We start from the raw sequence: 18,533 nt of genomic DNA, 5'->3' as shown, positions 1-18,533 counted from the left end.
CCTACATCGAACTTTGGGAAACGCGATTTTGACGTTTGAGGAGTTTGGAACGGTTCTAACTCACATTGAAGCCATTGTGAACTCGAGGCCGTTGTATTCAATGTCTGACGACCCAAACGATCCACTTCCAATAACTCCTGCTCATTTGATGATTGGAAGACCATTGGAGCCGATTGTGAAGCCATCGTATACCGGAATACCAGTGAACCGTTTATCCCGTCATCAGTATATGAACCATTTGCGTGAACAGTTTTGGGCTAAGTGGTCAAGAGACTATTTGTCATCGCTTCAATCAAGGGCAAAATGGACGAAAAGTGAAGTTAATGTGAAAATGGGTACCATTGTGCTACTGATGGAGGAAAATTTACCGGTTCAATCTTGGAGGCTGGGAAAAATCGTTGCACTTTACCCGGGGAAAGACAAAGTGATCCGAGTCGCCGACGTGAAGACTTCCGTGGGTGTTTTTCGTCGTTCCGTCCGAAAGTTAGCGCCCTTACCCATCATCGATAACGACGAGCAGAGGATTTCCGCTTTTGGAATTGCATTCCAACCGGCGGGAGTATGTACGCGCCCTACGCGTGCAGAATAAGCTATGCAAGCAATCCATCCAAACCAGCCCATCTTATACCAGCGAATAACGCAACGAGACGGTTTCCACCAACTTGTGCATCGAATGGGCGGAGCTTGGGCTTCAACTTGGTTGGCTGTTACAGCTGTAGAGAAAAATATATAAGCACATTCATTGTTTCAATATTCATTCAGTCTTAATAAAACCATTCCCGCGACAACATCAAAAAGTAAAAGTCTTTTCTGAACGAGAGCCGAAGAGTGTGGTGACAGTGAGCCAGACCGGTCAACGAGGCGATCGGTTGGCATTTTTCCCTTTCCTTTTTCTCTGCTTCCACGAGATCGTGAGCCGAGACGGCGACGAGTGTGCCTGTGTCTCTCTCCCTTTCGGGTCAGCGTTGGCGAGTCATCGCGAAGAGTGTGTGTGTGCGCCGCTCATCCGAGCCGGCGTTGTCGAGCAAGACAGTGAACGTGTTGCGTCTTGTTCGGCGTTCCTCTTTTCTTCGTTCGTCAAACGATTGGTGTGCGGCGGTGCTGTTCCAGTGAAGCGAAGCTGCTGTGGTGGTGCTGTTCGGTCGAAATTGCTAATGCGACGATTCACAGGAGTGTGCCGGGAGTTGCTAAGATAATATTATAGAGTCGTTTTCACGATTAGGCTACACTCCTGGTGATTTATCGTTAGCGAGCAAGCGATCACGACCCGAAATTGGAAAGTGTGAGGCACAAGGCTGGAAGTGTGAACGTGTTTTCGGCATCCTTGCCGTGGTCCTTCGTCGGAGTGTTCCTGTGCTGGTGACCGCAACGTGTGCGGTTGTCGGCATTCCGTTGGTGGCTGTGGCGTGCACGGCTGCTGGTGGTGTGTTTCCTGCGCTGGTGATCGTGACGTGCACGGTTGTCGGCAATCTCGTCTGCGTCGGACTGCTTGTGGCTGTGATGTGCACGGCTGTTGGTGGCTCGATCACGAGGTAAGTGTGACGATTTCCCTCCTGAGTGTATTGAGAGTTTGAGTACCCAACAGTAACTTTGGCAAAGAAAGCGGTGAGTTAATAACTGTGGAAGTGCTCATTGAACACTAAGCTGAGAAGCAGGCTTTGTTCCAGTGAGGACGTAATGCTAAGAAGAATAAGAAGAAGATGATGATGATGCATCTACGCAGCATCAAATTCGCATGATCTCCTTTACGTGACATGAGTAGCAGTAAGGATATGAATCTTTGCAAGATAACGTATTCATAAGCTTTAATCATATTTTGTTCATTAAAAATTCAACTGGTTTATTTCCATATCAGTTTAACAAATTGTATGTGAAATAAAACGAAGTAATCTTCACGTAATATTTCACGTTCCGTCACAAATGCTTCCAGGCTCATTTCGATTGGCACCAATCCCAGTCACATTCTGGCAGTTCTCAGTTCAAACAATGCATTAATTATGCATGTACAGTGCAATCACTAGCGAATTGTATTAAGGTGCAAGAAAAAATGGCTCAAAAGTCAGAACTGAAAAAGCAGTTTTCTCCTTTTAAAACAATAAATTGATAAAAATAAGAACACACAGCCTTTTTATTTGGCAAATAAAAGAGCTGTGTGTTTTTATTTTCTTCGATTTGTCTATTTAAAAAGAGAAAACTGCTTATTCAGTTTTGAATTTTGCACCATTTTTACTTGGGCCTTAATGTCGGAGCGCGCAGCCAAATACACACACAATGCCCAATTAATACTATCGATTTCAATTAACGCTCATGATGTGAATAATAATTAATATTTACCTCAATGAATGCGATGGAGGATCGTTGATTTCTGACAGTGTCGTTGTGACGATTGGCGCGCTTTGAGGTACTCTTTCATGTTTGAATCGAATCTGTTTAATTATGGCGGCGTGTCATATTGCATGTGATGTGCGGAGATGGAAAGACTTTATGAGCTCTACTCATCCCGTTTTGAATTTTTAAATTTTTAATGAAGGATACACATTGGTAGATAAAGGTGATCATCACTCGTGAAAAACACATTGCACCTCAATGTTGCATAGAGAATCTAGCCTAATGTTCACTCAAAATCTGTTTCTTTACTTAAGCCTCAAATTTTGTTGTCGGCAGCCTTAAATATTCTCTTCGGCAGATTTTCCATAAGAACTGTAGGCAAATCTCCAAATCAGTCGCACTTTGAGGCGTGTTCATTTGAATTGATGGCATCTATGGTGAAATTGTTCGTCCAGTTTCGGCAATCTAGTCAACGGGAAGCTGACAAAACAAAGAAACATCTGAATGTTTTCATTGATGTGTTTTGAAGAAAAAGTTCTGTGCATCTGGCATTTGAAATTTGGTTGCCGATAATAGTCCAATGGTCCCGAAGCCGTAAATGACCCTAGTTTTCCCAAAAAAAAGTTATTAAAAACTTGTTTGCAAAGTTCATTATAAGTCCTTTAGAAATATTTTTAAAATGCATTGTAAATTGCGTTACAAATTCTCCTTGGTTCCTTTTTTTTTGTAAATTCTACTTCAAATCCTCAGATTCTATAGGAATTATAAACGAAAAGTTTTTTTGGAATGTCTTTTGGCTTTGAATCCAGAATAAATTTATTGAAAAATCCCAGGCATATTTTTACTTCTGAAATTAGAAATTTAGCAAAATAACTGGACAGGTATTAATTAAGAAATTCATGAAGAAATTTGTGAAGATCTTCCTTAAAACAATGTTTCAGAAATTGTTTTATAAATTCTGCAAAAAATATGTATTCTGGAATTGAATTCTTGTACATTTTCAAGGCTGAATTCCTAGAGGCTTTTTGGCTTAATAATGAAGATTCTGATGGAGCTCCTTGAGAAATTTGTTAGTTTTTTTATGATATGAGCGATTTCAATTATCCTGCAGTTTATTGTTTATTTATTTAGCCCATTGATTCACCTCTAAAGAAAAAATATAGATAATCACTTATCTTTGATTGTTTCGATCTGATTTAACATTTTGTTGATTCTCCTTCCTTCACATGACGTATTCTTAGGCACCTTTGTACAAAAATTCGTACTACAAAAAGCAACATTTTCAAGAATCTAAAAGAGAAAAATGAATTCCAGGAGTTTTAAAATTTTTCAGAGTTCTTATACGTATGGCTCCTGATTTCTGAAAATCCATGAGGAATTCCTCAACAAATTTTCAAAGTTATGCAAAGATTTACTCCAAGTTTTAAATTATGAATTTTGTTATAAAACATTTTTAGCAGAGTTCTTGATAAAAACCGCCAATATTTTCACCTTCAACTTTTATAGTTCTACCACAATAGTAAAAAGTTTTTAGATTAATCTGCCATATTAAAGCTTCGGAGTTCATGCGAAACATTTTCTAAAATGTAAAATACAAACACCTTCATAAAAATTCCATCTGTTTTAGCATAAACCATTGTCTATTATAAAGACGATAAAATTTAACAAGATTTTTTGTAGTTAATCCTACAAAAAACGCCAAAACTTTTTCTGTAAATAACATCAGGACGTCAGAAAGTTCCAAAAATTCTATGATTAATTCTTGAGTTTCCCGATAAGAGTTCAATATTTTTCCAAATCCAATTTAAACTTTAATAATAAAAAAAAATCTCTGAACAAATTTCTCTAAAATTTTTTGAACATTTACACGGAGGAGTTTATGAAAGAATAGCTGAACCCATTCCACTAAAAACTTTAAAATGATTGAATTCAAAAAATATGGGTAAGGAATTGGGGGATTAACATCAAATTGAGTTTTAGATAAATCTAAAGAAACACTTAGACAATTTTCTTTGAAAAAATGCAGATAGATTTGTTGAAAACTTCTCTGAGAAATCACTCAGAACATTTTCCCAGTTATTTATTCCATTTTTTATGAAAACCTTGTGGAATATTAGGAGAAATCAAGAGAGAATCAATAATTTAATTTTTGCTGTGAATTTTTCAAGCAATCCTCTACAGGGTATCGACTCAATTTGGAAAATAAAATTCTTTGACTTTCCCCGACCTTCCAGTAATTTTTCAGAAACATTTCAGAGTACTGATTTTGGTTTAAAGACGAAATAAAAATATAGTTGTCGGGCTCAGCGCTACATTTTGTTTACCAATTTTGACAAATCGCAGTACACTTTCTACGACATTCTAGATTTTGCTGTATTACTTCAAGTGCCGTCAAATTTTGAGCAGGAGAGGAAAATTAGGGTCTTTATATGGACCGTAATAGGTCGTATAAAGAAAAAGCTTTCGCTCAGTTTAGCAAAGGCTTTCACTTTACTCGAATACAACTGTTAGATAATTTTCGAGAGCGTGTTTGAAAGCTAGTATGATTAAACTGATCACTTGAGTGTTTTCTTTCAAGGCTTAAAGATTCGTATGAAACAAAAAATAGTGAAACCTGAGTAGATACCCAGAAAAACCTGAGTCATCTACTAACTAATCATACTCAGTTAAAATCTTCAAGATTTCAAATTCTCAATGTTTTTTCTCTACATGTATTTGTTTAATATAAGAAGATGCTATTTCATAAACTATTACAGAAAACCTTTTATTCCTCCATAAACTAATGCGAATATTTCTTCAAGAATACTTAGGAAGATTTTATCAAAAGTCTCAATTTTTTTTTCACTCAAAATGATTTTTTTTTTCGAATAGGTACTTCAAATAATTCTTCGCAAAGATTTGTTACAATTTATTTATTTTAATAAAAATTTTGGACTTTCCATATGAATTATGCCTTGGTTTTCTTCCCCGAAGAATTCATCTAAAGATGCTTTAAAAAATCATTCAGGGATTTATTATTGTTCTAATAAAAACTTGTCGTACCTCCAGCAATGCTGTTAGGAACTGCTCCAAGAATTCAACAATCGATTCTTCTAAGAGTATCTTCAAAAAATCTCACAAAATTTCAATCTATCATAGCATTCTATGGTGAAATCTATCATAATTCTATTTAGATAATTTCTGGATTCTTAAAAATCTTGGAGCAGGGGAAAAGCACTAAAATTTCGACTCACAAGAATTCGGTAAACCTTCGGTAAATGTTACAATTTTAATTTCACCGGAAAAGGCCGATAAAATTGTCAATAAAATTAAATTTATGATAGCGGGGATGATCCAGACATATCAAATTGCAAATAATCGCAGATTGATCACTTAAGGAGAATTTCAGAAGAATCTCCAGAATATCTGGGGAATTTTTTGTGTTCATTCTGCGATTGTAAACATTCCAGGTTTTTCCAGGTAGTCGAACCCTGACTTTAATTTCAGAGAGATTTTTGAACACAATTTTGGTAGTATTTATTGTAATATTTCTTGGAGAAATCCTAAGTATTTCCAGAAATTCCTTAATACATTATTAATGAACAACTTAATGATATTTTCAACAATTAAAATTTTTGTGTGATAAGTACGTAGTTTAGCTTCACGGAGAAATGTTTAAAATTTTGATGTCTTCTTTTGAGCAATTGGATACAGTTTCTTCGAAAAATTCCAGATTATAAAGCCTAAAGAAACTCCGGGAAAAATTTGTTTAATAATAACTACTTATTCCGTGGGAGTCCCAGCAAAAACTGAGTGAAAACTGGTAAAGGCGTTCTTGTACTGGAAAAGTTCGGAAATAGTTCATGAAGAGATCCCCGATACTTGAAAAGTTTGTGCAAGAACTTCAAGATATTCTTCGTAAGTTCTTTGGATAAATTCTTGAAGGATTTTTCTACTGGATTAAACAAAGAATTGATATTTTCCGTAATTATTATTATTATTATTATTGATATTTATTTAGGACACTTTACTATACGTGTGGCATTCGTGTCGAATTTTCCGTAATAAAAATTGTAATTTACAAGCATTACTGATATTCAGAGATAATAGCTGATATGAGACAAAAACACAAACAGATAAAATCAACGCAAATTTTCGCAAACTACGAAAATTGCGAAAATCGGTAAATTAAGAATTTTCTAGCCCCCCCCCTAGGCCCCCTCCAGAAAAAAAATCCTAGCTACGCCAATTGATTACCAATTCAATCAAAGGTTCTCTACACCCGCTACTCAGGCAAATTTTATCCCTTCGTTTGATAGTTGATAGGTCATTTTTCACATAATATTAAGAAACATTTTGACAGTCAAATAGTGCATATACTTATACGACTTTTTTTAATATGTTCATATGGCCCCGAGATGATTACTGTAGAAATTTGAACGGAATCCATTAGATCTAACGGAAGCTCAACGACCTTAAATTTGGTATGAAGAAAATTGAGGTGCTATAGTCGACAAATTTATTTCGTTAGTGATACGAAGATTATCCCACCAATCATGAAGAGATACACAGCAAAAAATTCTCAAATTTACATGGCACGTCATTCTTTATGATAATCATGTAAAACAAGTTGCAACTGGACATTCAACGATAATTAATGTAAACTGTCTCATTGCATTCGATAATGCTTGCAAACTTGAGTGAAACTGAAACATTTCATGATCTTCCATCTAACATTCGCCAATGTTGCATGCTTTCTTGTATCTTGAAAGTGAAATTGCAAGCAATAATTCTCGGTTTACATGATTTTACGATGAATATTCTGTCAAAAATAATGCATATGGTTGGATCGACGGCTTGTCATTCCATGTGTATTATTTATGATTGAATTTTCATCGTGAAAATCATGTAAACCGTGCCGTTTTGCATGCAACATTCTTCGAGAGAAGACGTTTCGCGTTCAATATTAAGGATTTTGGTAACAATGTTGTATATAATAGATGTGTTTATAGGTTTTATCATTCAATAATACATGAGAAATGGCTTTGCATGATTGAGGCTAATATTACGTTACGTGTAAATCTAAGATTTTTTTGGTGTGTAGTTATATCTAGGGAGATTGATGAAACTGTAGGTCCCCGTGGGTTAAACAAGAAACTTCACTGAAAATGTATTTCCAAGCAACTTCAAAACTTTCTGCATATTGTAATTATTCCTCTGATTTAAAGTCAAAAACGAAATATATTCATTGACCACACCATTACCTGCGGTCGAAAATGTAATCGCAGCATGCATTTTCTCTACACACCAAAAAAATCTTAGATTTACACGTAACGTAATATTAGCCTCAATCATGCAAAGCCATTTCTCATGTATTATTCAATGATAAAACCTATAAACACATCTATTATGTACAACATTGTTACCAGAATCCTTAATATTGAACGCGAAACGTCTTCTCTCGAAGAATGTTGCATGCAAAACGGCACGGTTTACATGATTTTCACGATGAAAATTCAATCATAAATAATACACATGGAATGACAAGCCGTCGACCCATCCATGTGCATTATTTTTGACAGAATATTCATCGTAGAATCATGTAAACCGAGAATTATTGTTTGCAATTTCACTTTCAAGATACAAGAAAGCATGCAACATTGGCGAATGTTAGATGGAAGATCATGAAATGTTTCAGTTTCACTCAAGTTTGCAAGCATTATCGAATGCAATGAGAAAGTTTACATTAATTATCGTTGAATGTCCAGTTGCAACTTGTTTTACATGATTATCATAAAGAATGACGTGCCATGTAAATTTGAGAATTTTTTTGCTGTGTATTTTCCCATTCAAATTTCTAGCTTGTTGTGCCTCTCATCTTCAAACTTGATGGATTCCATTCAATTATACACAGTAGCTTCTGAAGTTCCTATTGAACAAATTCCTAAAGCATCATTTTAAATTTTTGCTCCTTGGTGATTTATGAGGCACCCTACTGGCAGCCTCTTGAAATGTGTTGGGAAATATATTAATAATTTGTAGACAAGTAATTATATGGCTGAAAGTCATATAATAATTTCTGCGCAAAAACTTCGAACAGAATTATTGAATTGAAAACATTGCTGCAAACTTCATGGAAGAACATTTTCAAGCTATCAACGTAACTTGAATCTGAATAAAAGTTCATTGCATTGAAATCCAAATCATCAGAAGAAAGAGCTTTTCCCAGAATGGTAACGCTCTATCACGGTTACAACGTATAGCAATTATCCCTCCAATGAGCTTTTTCGAAAAGCTCCATTCTTCGTGTCGATTTTCCCCAACATGTGTTCATTTCTCCCATCCAGGGCTGGTCTGCAGTTCCCCTTTTTGAGGATAACTTAGTCTGTGCACACCGTCACAAAGCTTTTGGCTTTGGCATACTTTTTATGAGTCCACAACTCTGTTCATTCCCAGTTTCCCATGTGTTTTTATAGGAAACAAAGGCTGATTTGCGCATGCTTGAAATTGCAGGTTCTAGTATGAAGAATGTGTTCTAAAGCTTTAGAACAGTAGCTGGTACGCAGGGTGTTGGAAGTTATTTGAGAGCTTTTCTGCGAAGCTCAACAAACATTTTGTTCTCATTGTTCCATGCAAGAGTTTATTGGTACCATGAATAGGGGCTCAGGTTCCAATAAATGGGAGCATGGTGTTCTAAAATTCAACCATTTCAATGGTGTATTTTATGGATTAGCTTGTCCAAAAAACATCTGATATAAATAATGGTAGGAGCTAGTATTGTTCTCAGTCTGATGGGAATGAGAACCATACAATTATAAGCATACTGTATGTTTCATGTCACTAGTATGCAAGAATAAATTTAGAAGTGGGAATTATAGCATAATAGACTAAGAGGTCAACATTTTTTTGTGAACAGCTACATTTTTTATGTTTCCGAGCTTTTCCGCCAGGTGCATTTAAGCAAGAAAAAAGAAAACCAAATTTAATTATAACGATAATTAGTCTTTGAGCTGTTTTGTGGAATGGTTATAAGTAAATGAAAACCGAATTTAGTACTACATCGTTTAATTCTACTAGAGTTCTCTTTACAAATACGCGTATTTCGACTGCTACATAAGCACAAGGTCATGGGTTCAATCCCAGACTCGCCCCTTTCAGTGTGCTTTCTAGTTGTATCTCTCACTTTTCCTTGACCTGATAAAAGGTTAATTCATCAGGTTTGCGTGTTACTAATACAATACAAATACAAGCATCACACTTATATCTTGGACAGACATCTGATACATATACCATGGTACAAGTTGCCAAGAAAATTATTCGAAGGCTATCTTGAATGAAGACAATTATCAGTATGAAACCCATTTCAAGACAATTTTACCATGGTACATATACCACAAGTGTGTCATAAGTATTACCTATTCGTTCATTGCAATCGCTAGAACTAGAGACAGACCCCAATTTTTTCCTTGCGTTTCCATTCTTCCATCATTATAGAACGCATTTTCTTACGCCAGATACATAGGCATTCTGCTAGCCAAAAAGCGAGCGCAAGCCTATCTGCCATAAAATTACATAATTGTTTATCCCGCATGAACTGGCGTAGATGTAGGGGTAGATGTAGGGGTATATGCAATCTATTGTGGCCCAGTTTTAAATGCACCATCAATTTCTCCCCTATCCCCTCATCGGTTAGCATTCTGACGTGGCAGGCGCCATTGTTGCCTAAAAGTTTAAGATCACTGGCGCTTATACACTGAGGATGTCTGTTTATCCCAAGCAGTCGTCTGGTTGGTTCCCGTGTAAGTGTAGCTGATCTGACAATACTGGAGTAGTAAACACGAAATGTCAATTTTAAGGGGTTGATCATAACCCACGTGGTCATTTTTATCGGCTTTTCAGACACCCTCTCCCCCTCGTAGTCTTTGGTTCATGCACAAATTTTAATATTTGTGTAGACCGTGGTCATTAGTCAGACACTCCCCTCCTCCTGATCACGTACCCCTTAGGTCTCCTATAAAAACAGTAAAGCTTTGTTGTTCTTTACTACGAATTACACGCAGGCTTCGTCCTTTGACAAAGAATTCTGTGTCATCCGCAAACAATTTTTTGATATTCCTGAGGTAATTCGGGTAGGTCAGAGTTACACATATTGAAAATCGTTTAACATTTCTCCTGGAGGACCCTCTACGTACTTATCACTCATAAATTCCAATTCTCAGTTCAAAATGTCATCTAGTTTTCCGTTATTGTTTTGTTTAGGATTCTCTGGAATTTCCGAAGATTTCTCAAAAATAAAGTATAAAAAATAAGTACAAGAGTCTCACCAAAAGTGTTTTCAAAATAATCAAGCAAGGATTTTTTCCGAAAATTCTTAAGCGAGTTCACCAACAGTTTTCAACAACGAATGATTCTACCAGGTGTTTATAAGACAATTTAAACCGTCTTCAGCATATAGGCTGCACATACTGAACGACCACTAACATTAGACAACGAACAACACAAAACATCCAGTAGCCCAGCGATGTATTTTTCGTTTGAAGAAAAGTTTTCACCGACTGGAGCGGGAATCAAACCCACACCCCGTGGCACAATACGCCTAGACGACTGACGCCGCTTACCGCAAGGTCACGAAGCCCACGAGTTTTACTCTTGGGATTCGTCTTAATAATCAAAAAGTTTTTCATAACCAATTAAACAGGAATAAATTGGGAAAACGTTCTTAGTAATTTCTCAGAGCAGGTCTCCTCAGAAATATCTACATTTTTTTCGCTGATAATCTCTAAGTGTTTTCTCAGATTTCCCCTAAAATTAATTTGATGTTGGCTCATTCCTTAAATAATATTTTAAATTTGATTCAAAAATGCTTATCTAAGATAATTCTTAAATTAATAAACATTCATATAAGGCTCCTAGGCATATAGGCTCCTAGATATTATTGTTTCCCATGGGTTGTTGTCCTAGGATACCTACAAAATTTTTCCAAAGATTCGTCCAAGCGTTTCCCATAGATTTTTTCTTCAAACAGCACTAGCAATTCTTCTGAAGTTTTTTTTTTTAATATTTTTTTCAACAGAATTTTTAAAGGATTTGGTAATTAATGCTTTCACCTCTCAAAAATTTCACCAGAAAAAAAAAACAGAAATCTAATTAGATACCCACTATTTATTTTTGGTTCAAAACCTACTCCATGAGTACCTCCATACATGTTTAGGGATTTCTTCACATATCACTCTATAAATCACCCCATATCCATATCTAATTTATATGATTTTTCTATAATTGAAGGAGACGAAAAACAAAAAACAGAGCAAGCTCACTTCTAACTGTTTATCCCAACTTTTGCGGATTAAGATACAATGAAACGCAAAATTGTCATGACAATCACAGGACGCAAACCCACATTTTTTTATGGATCCTGTTCGATAATGTACCAATGTTTACCAACATAGAGAAAGTTCTCGAAAATTGTATTGCGAAGCCCAGAAAATCTCTGCGCGCGTGGTGATCGATCATTGTCATATTCTGTTCAAGTGATGATAAACTGATGTTGCGGAAATAAGTTGTTGCAACAAGAATAGGAGATGACAATATCTTTGTTACTGCGTGGTGAGTGATAATTGATTCACTGTTTAAGTGGTTATTGTGGGATTCGCTTTAAAAATCTGATTCGTTTTCTTTCGTCTTATTCATAATGGACAATAATAGGCTTTAGAACGGATAGGATTGAAACTGCAGGTATTTGTTTCTAACATTTAAACAACTCCAAAATTTTATGATAAAAGTGCTGGCAGATTGATGTCGGAGCCATTTTCACATACTTGCAGAATGTCAAGACTTTTTATTACTTTAGTAGAACTATACAAGTTTAGTTTGGTTTACAGGCACTCAAGTTTCTGCGTGTGTAATTGTGGTAAATGTCAACAACAAAAATGTTAGAATTTTATTAATAATTTACATAATTTAATGTTTCGATATTTAAGGCATTAGAATGAATCGAACAAAAGTCGAGGAAAAAAAATGTGAATTAGGAAAAATCGACGTTACTTCTCCAACAGAAGTTGTTGATTATGCAGCTGGTCTGCATCGTGAAATCACTGAGGAAACCAATAAGATAGCGTTTTTATGTAAAACTGTGGAACAGAAGGATGACCTAATTAAACTTTTACTGAAGGAAAAAAGCATCCTGGAAGGTGAAAAAAGTTTGGTAAGTTGAATGTTTTCGTTCGACGTATTTGTATACTGAAGGCAAATTGATCAGAATTTAAGAACTTTCTGTTATAAAGGACGGGAAGGATGCAACCCTCATAGGACTGTACCACTTACGAATTTGTGCGAAATGCTTAAGGTGCAAGAAAAAATAAAGCAAAATTTGTCAAAAATAAAAAAGCAGTTTTCGCCCATTAAATCCACAAATCGAATAAAATAAAAACACACAGCCTTTCTATTTTGCAAATAAAACAGTTGTGTTTTTGTTTTTTTTTTTATTTTAACGGCGAAAACTGCTTTTTCATGTTTGTGCTCCATTTTTCCTTGGGCCTTAATGCTAATGCTAATCCGGGAATTGAAAAACTGATTTTGAATGGACACCCTGACCAGGACTATTCACATGACGTCTCAAATCAGCTGATCGGGAAGCACTTTGACAGTTCTTCTATGAAAATGACAGGCTCGTGTTAGCACCGGTCCTCCACCGATGTAAACAAATGCATAGACGGATCTGTCACATGAAAAGGCCTATGCGGCACCGCTCAAACGCCAAATTAGTGAACTCATGCATCGATCCATGGACCGATGCACGAGTTCTCTAATTTGACGTTTGAGTGGTGCCGAATTCACTACCCCATTAAACATTTGACAGTTCAACAGCAGACTAAGGCTGTGAACCCTTTCACCAGTTCGTTTGATTTTAGTTAAAGTTTGACAGCTCGATAGTTATTTCCCCTCCGGTTAGAAATAACCCTGCTCGGGAGCATGGTTAAACTTGACAGCTCGAAAGTTATTTTCTGCTCCCGTGAATTTGAGAATAACTCTGGAGCTCGATTTGAAAAGGTCGAATGTGACATTTTTGACTGTCTGAGATAACTCTCTATGAAGTTTCTCAAACGATATTCAATTCCTATTTCAAGCAAACAGCTAAAAAGCACACAATATACGTATTAAGACACAAAACGAAATCCCTCCCAGTAAACCTTTAAACAAACGCATAAGAATACACTCATTTTTTTTAATTTACGAGCATACATAAGTTTTTCGTCTATCTGAGATTGTTTGTGGTTCATTCGACCTAATCGATACGACCTAATGCCAGTCACCGCTGCACATCGAACGGGCACGTTCAGACGTTTGACGTCTGAAAATGTCCATACGTCAAAGTACGATCGGACTGATTGATGGTCAGTGAAGCACATACGACCCACCGTTGTAAACAGAAATAGAGATTTTCAAAGAATTTCTGGAGTTTTCTACATAAAGGTATGTATTGCATAACGTTGACGATGCGATTAATGCGATCAGCGATGTTACTCAGTGCAAATTCACATCTCCGCAAAATGTCTACTTTACAGAAGATGCAACGGATGCGGCTGTCGGATAGATTTACTTGCTCGTATCTTTGAAAAAATCTTCATAAGGCATCATCGGTACTTCTGTGGTGATGCTCGGAAAGCAACAGGCCGAAGATTAAACCAAAGTTGAACGAAGAGAGCAAATTGTCGCTGTCGGTTTTCTTAAACTTTTCCTTAAGATCTTTCACAATCGGGAACACTAAAAAATGAATTCCTTGGAAATGACAGCACCAGCACTGCTGTTTGCCTTCATCTCAATAAATGATTTGCTTAGTAGCTCAACCAGAGTCTGATTCTGGGGGGATTTTGTAAACTTGAAGATATAAGACAATAGGTCGAATACGCGTTTTTTCAGATTTAGCTACATTCGACTGAAAGCGCAATAGGACGAATGAACAAATTTTTATTGTTCCTAGTTTCTGTTAATTACGTCAAAGTGTCAATTATTTTTGTATTTTTAAAGAAATATAATATCAAAATGGTACTTTACCCTCATATTAAGCTGAGTAGAATCTACCTAATGGTTAAATAAACACGAGTATTCTACTTTTGTTACTTAGGACCATTTCAAATCGAGCTCCAGAACTAACCATCTGTCAACTTTGTTCTGAAATAACTACTCGACTGTCAAAGCTCAAATGGGTCGACCGCGATATTCAATTCAACCATTTGAGGGGAAAATAACTATCGAATTGTCATGTTTTAACTAATAGTTGAACGATCTGGTGAAACGGTTCACAGCTAGGGTTGTCGCAATTTAATCGATTATTTCGATTAATCGACTAACTAATCGATTAATTTTTCATCGATACCTGGCTCTCTCAATAATCGAGATAATCGATTAACTGACGTCGATTATTTGTCGATTTTTGCCAAAATACGGTGATGTTTTCTTGTAGAACACTGTGCTCTGTACGATTGTTTATCGCACAGCCAATCATAAAACCACGAATATGTTCATAGATCCCGCAGTTATTCATTATGATATTCTCTGTGCATTAACCCCAATTTTCAAAATCATCGGTGCGAGTTTTTTTTTTCGGTAAATACAGTCCTGTAGTCCTATACTGCCGTGAATTGTAAGTCAGTTCCATCTGCATTTTAGTCAAATTTGAGTTTATACAAGTTTTCATCATTTAGCTACACTAAGAAGACTACTTAATTTGTTCATTAAAATTTGTGAAAAAAAAAACAAGTCGAATTATCCCATAATGAAATGTAACCTCGTTACAGTCCCACCGCATAGTTTTAAGGTGATTATAAAACGAAGCCAAACTTTAAATTTTTAAGAGCACATGAGTGCAGAATATGACAACAGTTCGCTTTGAAAATCAATCAAATTGCTTGCTTCCTGGTGGTGACCAAAGCGATAAATTTTCTACGCGGAGCGCTGTATGGTTCTCAAGTCTTGTGCTCTTGAAAATTTTAGGTGTGGCTCCGTTCTATAATCACCTTAAAGACAATTTACACCGTCTTCAGCACATTGGCTGCACAGACTGAACAATCACTAACATTAGGCAACGGACAATACGAAACACCCAGTAGCCCAGCGATGAATTTTTCGTTTGGCGAAAAGTTTCCACCGACTGGAGCGGGAATCGAACCCACAGCTCGTGGCACAATACGCCTAGACGACTGACGCCGCTAACCGCTAGGCCACGAAGCCCACAATATCGTGTTATACAAAAAATAAACGGTGTTTTGATCATCTTAATATTTATTTCAAAAAGGTATCAAAATGATAAGCAAATTGTGAAAGTTTCATTGATATCCAAACGTATTTCATCTTCTGAACTTTTTTTTAATATTCGTTTGGTTGGATGGATGGGACTCCGCGGATCGCGAAGCAGGTAGTAGTGTTTGATCCTTTGCTCGCGTCACTTGCTCCTGCGGGGGCGGGTGATGTGAGCAGGATCAATCGTGTCGCGCGTCGCTCGCGTGGCATGATTAATTAGTGGCGCGGATCGCGAAGCAGGTTAGTATTGACAATTCGAGTGACAATTAGAAGTTCGGCAGTCAAAACTTCGGCTAAGTTCGGCGTCGGCATTCTAATTTGGTGCTTCGCCGACGCATAAGGATTGCCTTCCCAACTAACATTCACTCATTTAAGAAACACCATTATGGCAGTTTTATTCAGCATCATGTTTAATAACATTTTAATAATTTTCATGGCCAACCTTTGTTCAGGCGTTGTTCACACAAATTTGGAGAAACTTTAAAGCATGTCGTTGAATTCCAACTTAATTTTTCAGCTTTTAAAACGTTTAACAAGCATTTTGTTCAGCTTTTATACGACTGGTCCAAAAATAATTAAAAACCAATAAAAAACAAAAAAATATTTTTCTTGGCGCTTCAAATGTAGTGTACACACTTATCATGATATAACAACCATATTTAAAAATCGCCTGGATACTGGATTCAAACTCGAGACCTTCCAATTGTGAGCGGTATGCCTTTCCATCTGCGCCATCCTAGAATTGATGAATAAATCGTCCGGTGCAAAATATAAACCTCTCATAGCTGAATATTTATCATGTGAGAGCTTCTATTCGACATCGTCTAATCAACACATGGTACGCTAATCAACAACTGAACAGGCATATTATTCAGCTGCTGTTCAGTGCTGATCCAAGCTGAGTTCAGTCGGCTATTTTTAGCGCACAGTGAGAAAATTTATGTCAATGATGGTTTATTTACACAAAGTGAAATCAGTTTGAAATGATTAAGACGAATATGCATCGAAGCCAAACCACAAATTTTCAAGAGCACAAATCTAGAGAACCAGACTGCGCAGCGGCTCGAGCTGAAAACCTAAACAATTGGTCACACGCTGGTGGTGACCAATCGATTAAGTTTTCAGCTTGAACGGATATTTAGTTCTTTAGATTTGTGTTCTTGAAAATTTAAGGTTTGGCTTCGATGCATCTTCACCTTAAGCTAACTTCATAATAAGTTTAGTTTGTTCAAAACTTCAATTTGAATGCATTTATTGCAATTGCATTCAATTGAAATGCATTTATTTTATAAATTATGTTTGTATTAATTAATTTTATTATTGATTTGTACTTTTCATAAACTTATTATGCATTAAAGAAATAGTCCTCTGTATGGATATATTTAAATCATTTGAAGTATTCTGAGGACTATGCGCCTGAATATAAAAATGTTCGAATATCTTGACGCGCGGGATTTTTTTTCGGAAATAACCAAGTAAATCATTTTTCTCTGATCGCACTATTCAATTGTGATAAAAGGTCGTTTCAAATGTAGCTCGCTATAGAAATTTATTTAATCAATTCTGTCAAAGAAATTTCTTCTTTTCTTGTACGGAACAACATCCCGAGCAGGCAAAGCTTAGCAATAGCAAATTAAAATATGGATAGCTAAAAGTGATGTAAACTTGATAAATATAATATATAAAAGATCTGGAAATGATATCTAAACTTAACTACATATAAAAAAAAAACAAACAAAATTTTGATGTTGTCTTCAGATCTTTTCTGTTAATCAAGTCAATATTACGCTTTGTTTGTCAGTAATTCACTCCTACTAGGAATACTTAGCCCAAATGTTTGTTTTTGTTTTTCAAAATAATCCTACATTTCTGGAGACTGACCATGTTTATTTTCTGAACAGCTATTTAAAAAGGTTTGAGAAAGAATAAGTTATAAGCTTTGAAATGCATTCGGAACTCAACACGAATTTCGAATATTTTGTCCATTTTATGAAATTTAGCTATAGTGTGATCGCTTTTACAAGGCTTATGTATTGCTGAACAATGTGTTTGTTAATCGTCATTTTGGGCTCTATTGGATCAACTGTTCCTATAATATACTGAAGCTGAATTAGGATTTTATAAGATACATATTCAGCTCTATTCATGTTTATGTTAAACATGTGGAAATAGCTGAAGTGCGACGCAAGAAAAACGTTAGTTCGTCTTCTGAATATCCTTTTATACATATACATTTGTTTAGTGGAATATTGGCTTTTTAATTGGGGGAAACATGTCTTGTTCAGCTCATTAGTAAAAGAATATTGACTAGCCGAATGAGAATCTTTGGAAACGTTTAATAAGTGGCGATTCAACTTTTGTTCATTCTAATGCATAACGTTGAACATTGACCTAAGTTTGTGTTAAAAAAGCACCTTCTCAGCTCTTTATAGAGCAACATTTTTATTCAGCTGTCATTACCATTATTGAACAATAATTAAACTTGCATGCTTGTTTGTGGCTCTGAATTGTTAGTTGGGTTTGTCGGCGTAGCACTTCGGTAGAATGCCCACGCCGAACTTCGGCGAACTTTCGGTGATATTTCATTTCTCATATGAACTTCGGTCTAAAGTTAATCTGAATGCACAATAGTGTTTGATCCTTTGCTCGCGTCACTTGCTCCTGCGGGGGCGGGTGATGTGAGCAGGATCAATCGTGTCGCGCGTCGCTCGCGTGGCATGATTAATTAGTGGCGCGGATCGCGAAGCAGGTTAGTAGTGTTTGATCCTTTGCTCGCGTCAAATTATTTATCATGGTCTAATCACTTATCAAAGTGAATCCTGTGACCCAACGATCCTCCCCATTAACAAACATCCCTCCCAGTAACCTTTGTGGAGATGCAGAGGCAAACACGGTCTCCAAATAGCAAAGGTTACACACTAACATTC

General features: G+C 36.2%; 1 protein-coding gene and 2 long non-coding RNA genes across 3 annotated transcripts in view; 2 read left to right on the top strand and 1 right to left on the bottom strand.

Moving 5' to 3' along the window:
- Positions 1 to 18,533, bottom strand: part of LOC5569062 (neural-cadherin) — a 693,697-nt gene that overhangs the window by 633,817 nt on the left and 41,347 nt on the right. The gene's annotated exons all lie outside the window — the stretch shown is intronic.
- On the top strand, positions 12,181 to 12,399 carry LOC110677007. Its single transcript, XR_002500895.1, has 2 exons — positions 12,181 to 12,217; positions 12,288 to 12,399. It is a non-coding gene; the product is annotated as an uncharacterized LOC110677007 (long non-coding RNA).
- On the top strand, positions 13,328 to 13,980 carry LOC110677008. The gene is made up of 2 exons (XR_002500896.1): positions 13,328 to 13,779; positions 13,872 to 13,980. It is a non-coding gene; the product is annotated as an uncharacterized LOC110677008 (long non-coding RNA).

The sequence above is a fragment of the Aedes aegypti genome, chromosome 2 (assembly GCF_002204515.2).
Source record: "Aedes aegypti strain LVP_AGWG chromosome 2, AaegL5.0 Primary Assembly, whole genome shotgun sequence".
NCBI classification, from domain to species: domain Eukaryota; kingdom Metazoa; phylum Arthropoda; class Insecta; order Diptera; family Culicidae; genus Aedes; species Aedes aegypti.
This window is presented reverse-complemented; position numbering and strand designations above follow the sequence as displayed.